Source organism: Dermacentor albipictus, chromosome 6 (genome assembly GCF_038994185.2).
Source record: "Dermacentor albipictus isolate Rhodes 1998 colony chromosome 6, USDA_Dalb.pri_finalv2, whole genome shotgun sequence".
NCBI classification, from domain to species: domain Eukaryota; kingdom Metazoa; phylum Arthropoda; class Arachnida; order Ixodida; family Ixodidae; genus Dermacentor; species Dermacentor albipictus.
In genome coordinates this window covers 43,285,797-43,298,575 of record NC_091826.1, presented here as the reverse complement: position 1 = coordinate 43,298,575, position 12,779 = coordinate 43,285,797, and the positions used below count along the sequence as shown (strand labels likewise).

The 12,779-nt window shown below is 44.9% G+C and overlaps 1 protein-coding gene across 5 annotated transcripts in view; it reads left to right on the top strand.

Moving 5' to 3' along the window:
• LOC135895752 (adhesion G protein-coupled receptor E1-like) overlaps positions 1-12,779 on the top strand; it is a 513,515-nt gene that overhangs the window by 346,529 nt on the left and 154,207 nt on the right. The gene's annotated exons all lie outside the window — the stretch shown is intronic.

Sequence of the window (12,779 nt, the reverse complement as noted above, 5' to 3'; positions counted from 1 at the left end):
TAGTTGGTGCATGTTTCCATGAGAGGGTTGTAGCGCCGAAAAAGACAACACATAGCAAGCCTGTCCCGTTTCGCTTGCTACATAAGAAGTAGGCCAATTGCCTGTTTTGGCGAGAGTGTGTCCTTTCGGAGCTCAGTTGGCCTTACTAGTTTGGTTGCACCTTGACTATCGCTATGCGCAGTGGCTCTCGACGTTTTGCTTTCTTATTCGCTGGGTTCAGGGTCCGCTAATGAGATATGTCTACGGGCGACGTACGAGTGCAATCTGCAGTGTTAATTCCGGATGCTGAGTTCTACTTTAGTCTTTAGATTTGTCCTGTTGCAGTGTCCTGTTGCTCTCCTTTCCTCTTTCCTTTTTCCTCCCCTCCTTCCTATCGTCTATTTCTGTGTTGCTGTGTCACCTCCCTTCAGAAGAGTAGGCAGGCGTTGTGCCCCTTCCGGTGGCAGTTGCCAGCCTGCTCCTCGCTTTCCCTTTCCTGTTAACTGTGTATATGTGTATATGTGTTCAAAACAAATGATAATAATAATACTCCAAAAGACGCCTGTACGTCTGTAGAAAAACTATATGTACGTTCTATCAAACTCTGGTTCTGTTATGTAGTTCCGGTTTCGGCAACGATCCCCTTCACACCATGATTGATACCGTCATCTGAAATGTGGGGGTCTGTGTGACGCATTAGTGCTACTTGCATATTCTTAGATTTCTATCTTATGACCGCTTCTCAACACATATTTATGGTCCTAGCACAACTCACTCGTACATGTCATATATTGAGGACGTATATATTTAACATATAAGCAGCGACTGATCTTAGGCTCCTTTTACAGCCAAGTTGCATCCTTGTCCCCGCGTACCATGGTTTACTCTCACTGCGCTATGAATTCCGCACTTTTTGGCGACAACTGGCCTTTGCAAAATTTCAATCAATCAATCAATCAATCAATCAATCAATCAATCAATCAATCAATCAATCAATCAATCAATCAATCAATCAATCAATCAATCAATCAATCAATCAATCAATCAATCAATCAATCAATCAATAAATCAATCAATCAATCAATCAATCAATCAATCAATCAATCAATCAATCAATCAATCAATCAATCAATCAACCAATCAATCAATCAATCAATCAATGATCGATCAATCAATCAATCAATCAGCTATGCTGGTGTATAGTGGCGGAGTCCGAGAAAACGACGGCCGATCATGTGATACATACAACATTACGCATTTCCTCTAAGTACGAAGTGTGCGAGCATCTGGGAAGGAGCTAGCCTTGGCGTTGCGAGCGGTGGCGACGACTGTAGTTTTGTCGAGTTTAAACGGCACTGCTTGAGATGGCATTGAGGAACACGCTAAATCAAGGCAAATATATTTAAAGAGCTGTGCGCATCACGATTCATACGGAACCCACTACTATGCCACATTCGCGAATGCATTTCGTCGGACACTTCTTTGAGAATTGAAGTCTCGAAACTGGCGCAGTCCTGAGAATTCGTTCCAAGTGGATACGCCTTGCGAACTCACTATCTACAATTCTTAGATTAAAATACTTTGCGTAAAATGATTAATTAAGATATTTATATAGCGTAACCGTGTTAATTATTCAGTCAAGCATTTTTGTTATAGCAGAAGTAATGTCCGCCACAGCGAGTAATTTAAGTCGAGAGTTGCAATAGTGGTATCTGCCACATGCATTTCTTCTTAATATTTGCTGCAGCAAAAAAAAAAAGAAAAGACACCCTGTATTAGATTACGTTACACTAGCGGCGCAGTATACAGCGGCTGTACTAGCCACGACAATATCCGCGCGAACAACGGAAGCTGAAGCGGCCACGTGACCGGAACTCGGCCATGACGTAGGTCGTGCCGCCGGTGCGAAGGTGAGAGCTCCTCCGATCGCTCCGAGCCGGAGCGCAGTGTTTCGAAAGAACCATATGGCTAACGCGTTCTGATCGCTCGATTTGTGCCCATTCGAATGTATCGCGCCGCAAGAGAGCTCTAGAGCGCTTAAAAACGACCGGCCGAATGTACCGTAAAAATGGCCCGACGAAGTACTCATCACGGAACCCACCGCGTTCGCAGCTTCATTTGCGCGATACGGGCAAAATAGCTGCGGACGCCAAATTGCACTAATCACGACAACCTACGAGGAAGAGCCTGAATAACTGATCGTCGTTTTCCTATGGAACGTGTCAAATGGCCATGACTTTTTCGTGCGCGTTAAGAACTTCTGTATGTGAAGTGAAGGCCCAACGGCTTGAAAGTATACTCTTTAGTACTAATGTCGGTACGTTAACGAACGAGTGCTTCCGAGAGCCGGAATGCAAGAAAGCTCGTGTAGCTTGATTTAGGTGCACGTTGAAGCCACAATTAAAGCCCGAACATCTTTGCAGACCAAGCAAAGTTTGTAGTTGTTCGCCATTACTTCTGGCCACTGATAGTATATTGGTGCAACAAAATACACAATGAGGTTATATGCGTGTAAAAAATAATATTTATGGTTGAAACTAGTACTAATTGATTCTGCTGAATTGCTCGTACACAAATGCTAATTCGCTCCGCATGGAGGTCGGGGGTTGCGTATTCTGTTTGTGTCTCTATAGTAGACATGTCCACTTCATCTGCTGCTCAAGTGTTTAGTGGCAGGGGGTGCCTATGTCCTTCTTATGTGTACCCCAGCCCAGCCAATCAGAACTTGAGCAGCAGACGAAAAGCAGCAGACGACATGTTCACTAGGTGGACGCTTGCAGACTTATCTACTAGTACGGGCTTTCCGTAGTTATCTGCACCTACATCAGAATTTTGACTTGCAAAACTCAGTACATCAATGAATCAAATGCTGTGTTTTGTGGAACGAAACAATCCAAAGTGGTCAAAATTAATAGTCCGGACCCTTTCGTAATACGGCTTCTATTATAATACGACTTCTGTTATAAACGAGCAACATGGGAGGCATGTCTGCGATGTATACCATTCTGCTGCACATTACTGCGACAACCTCAGCACGTCCTTTCAGTTAAGCAGTGTAGTGCAATGTATATCGCAAAGGTGGCGAACAAGTTCTGTTTGCTCACCGGTTGGTCTCAGCCAGCGTTTGTTCCTGGCTGATTCAAAATGAAACACTCGGACTCTCGTATGTCCCTAAAGCTCGTGCAAACAGGGTAGGGCCCGAAATTGGTGTTTCACGATGGTTTTATTGCGCTACACAACCTTCCTGTCATGCTTTCGTATATTTCCTTGTTTATTCTACTTTTGGAACAGACTTAATAATTTCCTTGTTTCTTTCTTTTTATTGGCAATCTAGTCGAGGCAATTTCCTTCCGCCTCGACAACGAAACAATTTTCTCAAGCTAATTTGCAAACGGAGAAACTTAGCGATTGTTTCAATTTTTGATCTTGTTTTCCAGCCTCCCGTTGATTCTATATTGTAGTGAAAAGTGTAAGAGAATAAAAGGTTGGGGAAATTTTTCGGAAATGAAAGCCCGTTATTAGAAACTCGTTGGTCGTTGCCGCTTATCCTTTTCAAAAGCTCGGGAATAAAGTGCAGTTTGATATCAAACCTAATTAGTTTTTTTGCTTATTTTAGTGAAGAAAGAACAATATATTACTAGGAAATTAGCCCTATTCGGTTGTCTAAGTTATTCGAAACGGCAGGAAACTTGACTGTATTGAAAAAGAATGCTTGCTAGTGCACGCTAGATAACTAGAGCGGTTTAGGCAAACCTGAAGTTTCCGCCTCGTTCTGCTCGAAATTCAATTTTTTTATATTACCGAATTTTTATTGCCTATTCTTCCTTCTCGGTGGCAGTGTCCGCCTTCTGAGTAAATTTTATTCCCGCAGAACCACTCGAAACATTGCTGTATTCCATCAACGCGAGAAAATGTGCTGGTGGCTTATTTTACCAAAAAAAATTGGCTCTCGCTCCACGAAGGCGGCTTGAAGTTGGGATAACGCACTAGAATTAGGCATTAGTAAGATCTTGACGAGAGCTACTTGGTTCATATTTAGAACTGAGGTTGAACAGCGGGAACAAAACACGAGGAATGGTATTTGTTTCCACGTGTCCTTGTTTTATTCGCGCAGTTCAACCTCAGTTCTAGAATTAAGCCTTCCGCTCGAGCAGTATTGCGCACTCAATTATACTGACAACGTCTCTTGAAGCTTAGCATTGTAAAAGTCTTCTGTACGCTGTAGATATATTGATATAGAAGCCCTTGCAAGGAAAAAAAAAGAACAAATCAATTTACTCTCTTCTCGTTCCTCAATCGCGAGATAAATATTATTCACTTTGCAGTACCACAACAGGCGATCCCCAGTGTTCTTTGTTTCTCCCCGTAGCAGATATGAAGCTTGTTTAGCAACACCTCCGGGCGGGCTACATGGTGCATTGCAGATCGACGGAAACTAAGCGCACAGGAACGCATGCACGAACAGCCGAGAAGCCGAGCGCCTGTACTTTGGCCTTCTTGGCTGTTCGTATGTGTCTTCATGCGCGCTTATTTTCCGTCGACCTGATATGATATGATATGATATGATATGATATGATATGATATGATATGATATGATATGATATGATTGATATGATATGACCTGGTATGAAATTCCGGCGCCTCCAATGAATTCCGGGCAGTGTTTCCATTTCAGCGATATTTTTTCGCTGTAGATTCAGCAACTTCCTTGTCTGTACAGTGGCAAAATGTTCTATTTAGTGATCTACCATTTTTCTGCCGACATGAAAAATGCAATTCTCGACATTTTAGCGATCTTGAAGTTAGGCAAATTACTTTAAAAGTGTCTTTCGCGAGCGTACATTGACGTTAAAACAAAACTACGGATCGCCCAAATTTCTCGTATGACGTGTGGATTCTGTGACCATGACGAGGCAATACTTTTCTTCTTTTTTTTCACATCGTCGGTTGCCCAGCGAGTGTCCGCGGTCATCGAGTGAGGTGTGTTTGTGGTATCCTGCGCACGCGCGACACCAGGCTTGTTAATTTGGTTAGTAAACGAGTGTTTACAACTTTATACGGCCGATAAAACTACCGCACTTCCTTCGTGCAATTGTCTATTAATTTGCTATCGCAATCAGCGCCTGGCTTTTCCGGTTAAACTGCGACTGTTAATATTATTATTATTATTATTATTATTATTATTATTATTATTATTATTATTATTATTGTATTACATTGCTACAGGCATGGTTAGCCTGGCAGACTTATCTGACTGTTGCTTTGCTTGGGCGTTGGTTTCCATGTCAGAAATGTCTGTCAACATGAGCTGATCAATCTGGCCTCTAGTAGAAAGTTTAGCAAAATGGGCAACGGTCCTTTGAAAACCATCCGTGCTTCTTTCAAAAATAAACGTTGTGTACCTTTGTGAAGAAACCCTGCCTGTTATTGTGATCACCGGAAGGCTCCTCCTTTCGGAAAAAGAGTGCGTGCAGGACGAAATGCCGTGCTCTGCATCGCTAACTTTTTTGCAGCTAGTGGAGCAACGTGAACGTCTCCCGTTTAATTATTATTGCGATAACAATTACACGGACACTCCAGGCGTATTTATACCGTCGCACTCTGTGTCGCCGTGATGTGTCGAATAAAGTGCACGTGTATATATTTAAACAGTTGTCCCTAATCTAGCCTCCCTACTATTCCGCCTCCTAGTCATTTTACTCCCCAGCCCGTCCCCCCACTGCTGAACTCCGCTAACGTGTCAACAGACGACCCCGACAGTTACACTGCAGTCAGCAGCAATTTTCTTCTTTTCCTTTTGATTTCTTTATTCATTACAATTATTCAAGCGATTACTGCTACTACTACTACTACTACTACTACTACTGCTACTGCTGCTGCTACTGCTGCTGCTACTGCTGCTGCTGCTGCTACTACTACTACTACTACTACTACTACTACTACTACTACTACTACTACTACTACTACTACTACTGCTGCTACTACTACTACGACTACTACTACTACTACTACCTGTTGTGGTGCTTAGAGCTATGACGTTCGCGTTATTGTAAAATATGACTTTAAATATCGCGTTGCCGTTCTTTTTAGTTTGTGACTGAGGCATGGTGAACGACAAGGCTTTTGCTGCTGACGGGGGTGTTTTGAGAAGGCTTCTTCCAGCATTTCGATGATACGACAGTGAAACGTCAAAAATTACACAAATATTGCCGTAGTGACTGCGGCGGCTATCAGCGATAAGATCTATAGCGTTATAATCGCAAATGTTCGCTCAAGCAGAGTTTGCGCCGAAGTCTCGGCACGCGATCATCTGTGTCGGTGACGATGCGATGCTCTAACCTCGTAATTGTAAAGCTGGATGGGATGCTACACGTAATAGCGCGCTCTCTGCTGGAACATGTAATGACGTTCCTCGGTGCTCTGATTGGCGACTCGGGGGGGGGGGGGGGGTGAGGGGGCGTGCGCTTCTCGCATTTGGGTATTCCTTCTTGCGCGTATTCCATCTGCATCTGTTCCGGTGGCCATCTGCGGAGGCATGTCGTTCCTCCCGCTCTCTTGGGCCGTGTGGCCCTGCATGCCGCCTCATTTGGAGCCATTTGGAACTGGCGGGGATGTTTGCCGCGGAGCAGTTCGTGTCGCTTACGTGATAACGCAATACGATCACGCCATGCGAACTTGCCCGTCTCGTGCCGTTCTGAGCAAAATGCATTTGTGGTCGTTACCATAAAATAACCCGTTGCTGGGCTAGTAGGACTATACTTGCAGCTTTAGCACCTTCTAATGAATTCAAAATTTGGTTAGAAAAGTGGGTGGGCGGTTGGGCAACAGAGAGAGAGAGCGAGAGAGAGAGGAAAGGGTAAAGGCAGGGAGGTTAACGAGAGAGAGATCCGGTTGGCTACCCTACACTGGGGAGAGAGGGGAAGGGGAGGTAAAGTGGTAACAAAGTAGAGATAAGGAAAGGAAGGAGCGTATACACACAATCACAATCGGTCACTGGCACCGAATACTGTCATCGCACAGCACAGTGACACTTGCCGCACTATCAACATCCGTTCAGGCTACAGCCGCCTGTCCAATTCTGTCGCCCTCAAAAACCGCAACAGTGCCCTCGTCGCCCTCTGCTGCGATGGCTTGTGATGGCGGTATTTTAAAATAAGTTCCTCTGTGAGAGGTCTTTGGTCAAAGCGTGCTATCGCGGTTGCGAGTGATTGTCTCTTAAAAAGTAATAAAGCTTGGCTTTGAAGAAAAGAACACAGCATAAGTCATCAGAGGGCGCTGTTGAAACTCAAGCGTTAGTTTTGCGTCATTTCTAGCAGGGTAAGCTTCTAAGGCACTTGTTGGTTAGCTTCGGTGATGAGCGTCAAGAGACATGCAGATGTTGTGAGTCTTGTGACGTATGGCTGTGCTGGAGTGCGCTAGGCAGTTATAACATTCAGTCTCAACATGATACCGAGATGACATGCACGCTAATCTATTCGATGTTCGATGTCATCTATTCGCTGTATAACCCGTGGGGTTATACAGCGAGGCATGCTGTGCAGCCAAAGTCTCGCGAAGTGTTTCCCTTGCTAGAAAGTGCTCTTAAATTGAATATTTACATGTTTCTTGCCTCTCCACGTGTTCGTGTTGGTTGGCGGCAGGGATTCTTCTGCCCATACACATGCGCCAATACAAAGCACGCTTCCAAAGGGCACAACCGAGTTGCGGGAAGGGCTCTCCGCTGAACGCCAGCTACACTGTGAAATAATTAACACCCTTACAAGTTAATAGGAGTGCAAATCGGTCTATAACTCACACTATTACACTAGAAAAGAGCGTAAGGGTGTGAGCTACAGACCTATTTACACCTTTATTTACTTTTCAGTGTGTAAATTATTTTCCAGCGCATAGGCCTCTGAGCCGCACTTGTTATCGCTCCAAAGGAGAGCTTTGTGACGTCTGAAGGTTTATAGTTGTCGTAGGTGGCGACCCGGCGTCGTGTTTCTTCCTCGCCCTTGGCTTACGGTTTCGGTGTTGGTTCGTCGCCGAAGTCCACTGCGCATCTCTTCGGGAGGCGCCGTTTCGTCTTGCCTGCTCAACTGCACTTAAACGGACTTCAGCATTGCGGGGGATCTGCGTAACTTTGGAAGGGAATGGTCAGTAGGGTGTCGAGGCCTCCGCAGAGTGAACGAGTCAATCAGTAATCACCGGTGCGCAGCCGTTGTTACGCAGTACAGGGTGTCCTAATTATCATGCACCAAGATTTATACATATGCAAATGCCACGTGGCTGGACACAATCAAGGTAATGTTGTTTGCCGTTGCTTGACGATACTCCCAGTGGGTGTCGCGCTTCGACGGACATCCCCTTTCGCGGGGGCCGGGATGGCGAGTAAATTTTTGTGTCCCCTTTTCCTCTTTGTTTTTCCAGTCTAGCACCACCAGTCAGTTTCTGCCCCTGTCGATGGACCGGGCTTGTATTTGCTTGCTGGTATTGGTTTGGAGGACAAACCTACAAGAGGGGTTCTCGTGGGGGGCGGGGAGCGGGGGCGAGGTTGAACTGTTCACACCGACAGTATCTCGTTATATGAACGCACACGGAGCGCTTTCCATAATTGCCGCCCGCTTCTCTCCGAGTGCGGATTGAGTGGTCACGCCATGTATTCTCTATAACACAGGATGTACCGACTCCTTCATTACGATGAAGTAACTTCTCGTTCAATATCACGAAAGGTCCCTGCTCCAAATACTGTGATTTCCCCCACCACAACAAATGCCCTCAAGCCCGAAGTCACCCATTCATCGCCCCCATCCCTCTCCCATGTGTAGGGTAGCAAACCAGTTAAGCTAAACTGGTTAACCTCCCTGCCTTTCCTTCTCCACTTTTTCCTTCCTTCCTTCCTTCCTTCCTTCCTTCCTTCCTTCCTTCCTTCCTTCCTTCCTTCCTTCCTTCCTTCCTTCCTTCCTTCCTTCCTTCCTTCCTTCCTTCCTTCCTCGTTCAATATTTTAACTCGCCTTTGTAGATGTCACCCCCCTGTTTTCGAGTGTCGTATTTACTGCCTTTTACAGCGTAGCTGTTAGCTTCTCGTTGGTTGACATTTTTCGTGTCCCCGTCCTTGGCCAAAATTGCGGGTCCATCCCGGAGGCTGTGGGACGCCGAGCCGACTCGCGGCGCAGGTGAAGCAGGCTTCAAGTACTCAGCAAAGGGAAGCGAAAAGGACACACATTCTTTGTAATCAAGAATACAACGTACAGAAAAGAGTTCCTTTCAATAAAGAACAAGAACAAAACAAGTATCTGAACCACATATTTGGTGACTAGCCCGCGAGAAATTCATAAGGGCGTTTTACGCCGCTTCTCGATGCTTGCATCCGTGGCCTAATGGTTTCAATATCGGGCCTCTGTTCTTTGAGGTCTTGTGTTCGAATCCTGCCGTCGGACAGGCTCCTGTCGTCCTTAAGGTCGAACTCGCATGCTTCAGTGACCCTAATCAACCAACCACGCGGCACAGATCATATTGGAATTTCGCCTTCGCCAAGAATGTAACGAAAACTGTCGCTGAACCCATTACGGTCTACCGCAACGACCAAAAAAGCCATTATCACTACCATTACTCTAAAGCTACAGAACATTTCATACGTCCATCAGCAGTTACTAATAGTGGCTTTGCAACAGCTTCGCTGGTCGTCCAGTAATTAATAATTAAAGTAATTTGTTTTTGCTGTTGACACTGTGTTTAGGAAACCGATACTTAGGTGTGAAGAGTTGACTCAGTATTTGTGAGCCACGTGTTTGAGTCCGCTGAACCGTGAACTATTTGTAAAGAAAGAAATACTCATCTTGTGGCTGATTTTCCAGTAGCACAATAATCGTTATCAGTTGAGTGCGCGGTGCCCTTCTGGGACTCTGTGCACACGTCTCTTCTCGCCTGTCAGTAACTCTACATTGCGCGTAGACGCGATGAAGTTAATGACTAGAAAGTAGCAGGCTCTCGGAGCTAAAGAACGAGGTGCATTCACCATTGAGGCTAAATGATAATGTAAAGTATGCGATCAGTTACAATCTATGAGAGCGAATGGGAGTAAATGGGAGAACTGACTATATGTGAAATACATTTATTTTATTCCTTCATCCTTTAATGATCTGCTTCGTATTAGAAATCACTTGATTGCCGTCATTTATTTACAGTTGACTCCATTATTAATTAGTCATTTAGTTAACTGAATTTTTTGAAGAGATGTGACGCGACGTTGCTGCCTGAAGGACACAAAATTAACGCCACTTGCGTGGCAAAGCCGCATTCGAAAAAAAACTTTGTCTCCCGCTCGAAATCTTCGCCCCCCAGCCTGCCCTTAAACTTTAATCTGGTACATATCTCTCCTTCCAGTACAGCTGCTTTTCCCGCCAACATCAAAAAGTGCATTAGGTAATTTAACAAAAGAATAAATACGTGGGGTGGAAAAGATAACTCAGTGCGAGTTATTTCACGTTTTCCAATTACCTCAGCCTACTCCTTACATCTGCGCTGCTCTGTTGTTTTCTCTTTGTTTTGTTTTTTCTGTCACATTGGCAGATGTTTCTCGGAATTTCGCTCGGAATGCGAGATTGAACGTCCCGTTAGCTCGCTGGGCCGATGCGAGCGGAATAATTTATTTCGAAAGGGTAACAATCCGAGCGTCAGTGGAATTCTATAGTGCGGGCGGTTCTCTCCATTCCATTTCCATTCTGAAAGCTCATTCCGCTCTTCCGTCGATCGCGAGCTGAATACCTTGTAATTAAAGCTCGTGCGCGCGCTTCCGTTTCGAGGTGTTTACGATGCCGCGTATGAACGCGGCTACGCGTCTAAACTTCACAGCACAGCCGTTCGTCGAAGGACTGCTTAATAACTTCGAATTTGCAAGCTGACTGCTCGGGAAGATGCCTGTTCGGAAGAGAAAAGAAAAAAGAACTTTAGTGCGATGTTACTAGCGTTTTTTTTTATTTTCTGAAGTCACAAGGCTGCTCGAAAAAGGAAAAAAAAATCTGAAAAAGAGAACTTTGATACGACGTTACTCGGGTTTTTGATTTTTTTGAAGGCAGAAATGAGTTGGAGTTCGTGGTGCTTGCACCATAAGGAACTGCATAAAGTTGGACTGTGATTCGTACGTTTTCGCGTTGCGAAGAACGAAAAAAGAAACCTACATATAGATAAACGTTTATTCATAAAAGGCAGGAAGGTCAACTTGAAGTACTTTCCTCTAGCCAGCTACGCTTCGCTGGTGAAAACGTAAGCAGCAGAAGATGGGAGATGGTGACGACATTACAAAGAGGCAAAGCGCACCGCAGGCAGGTCTAGTCATAGTCTGTAGAACAGACCCGTACTAAAAAACAGTATTCCAACGAGACTTGCACTGTCTCTTAACTAGATGTGCAGTCACATAAAAGGTCATACCTAAAGTCTTCTGACGATGGTCAGCAGCGGAGACGGGCAACCTGTCTCAGTGTTCGAAGTACTGAGAGCAGTAACATAACAAGTGCTTCAGAACTTCATACATGTGGCACAGCTCAGGGTCCGAAGAATTGGTCCGTCGCACTAAAGGTGCATGTAAAGACGCGCAGACGCCACTCACGGTCTCAATTTACGCTAAATTTTTGGCGGTATGCTAAACGTTATCGTAGGATCAGTCTTTCAAGATGACTGCGGTAATTTTCAGGTTGGTTTCAGGGCTTTTCGGTCACTTTTACTATTAAACATTTAGAAAGGTTGTTGGTGCCAGGTCTTCAAGAGGGGACTGTAGGCAGTGGTGGTGACTGGGCGATAGTTTGCTTCGAAGAAAGGAAAAAAAAAAGCCTTCCTTGAACCTTGACTACTGGTTTAGGTGACTGGGTGCCGAATGTCCTCAGTCTTGGACAGCTAACTCATTTCTAAAACCACCCTTCGAAGGCGAGAAGAAAGGGGGTTAACCGAGGGACCCGATAATTATTAGTCATATAATGAGAAGCCAACAAACACTGACAACAAGTACAACATAGGGGAAATTGCATGTGCTTAATAAATGAAATCAAGTAATGATAAATTAATGGAAATTAAAGTGGATGAAAAAACAACTTGCCGCAGGTGGGAACCGAACCCACAACCTTCGCATGTCGCGTGCGATGCTCTACCAATTGAGCTACCGCGGCGGCGTTTCCCCATCCACTTTCTGGGTATTTATTATTATATGACTAATAATTATCGGGTCCCTCGGTTAACCCCCTTTCTTCTCGTTTATTACATAACGAGGGTCTCGAATCCGGCAACATTGATGCCTTCAGGTAGCATATGTGGGTTTATTGACCAGTTGCCTTCACCCGAAAAAGATCACGTTCTCGTGACGCCTGCGGCAAAAAAGTCGTTCCACGTCCGCTGCCATGGTCTGTGAGTGGGGGCGCTGGCTAACACTCCCAGGGTTCTACTAGTACACATAAATACCCAGAAAGTGGATGGGGAAACGCCGCCGCGGTAGCTCAATTGGTAGAGCATCGCACGCGACATGCGAAGGTTGTGGGTTCGGTTCCCACCTGCGGCAAGTTGTTTTTTCATCCACTTTAATTTCCATTAATTTATCATTACTTGATTTCATTTATTAAGCACATGCAATTTCCCCTATGTTGTACTTGTTGTCAGTGTTTGTTGGCTTCTCATTATATGACCTTCGAAGGCGAGTAATTAATGTACTGCTTTGTACTATTAATGTACTAGCTTTTACGTATACATTTTCGTTCCCTTTTAATGCCGTCAAGGCGTAGAAATGTGTTGCGATGCTTGTGTACAATTTCATTCCGTTCTGCGGAGGTGCTCTG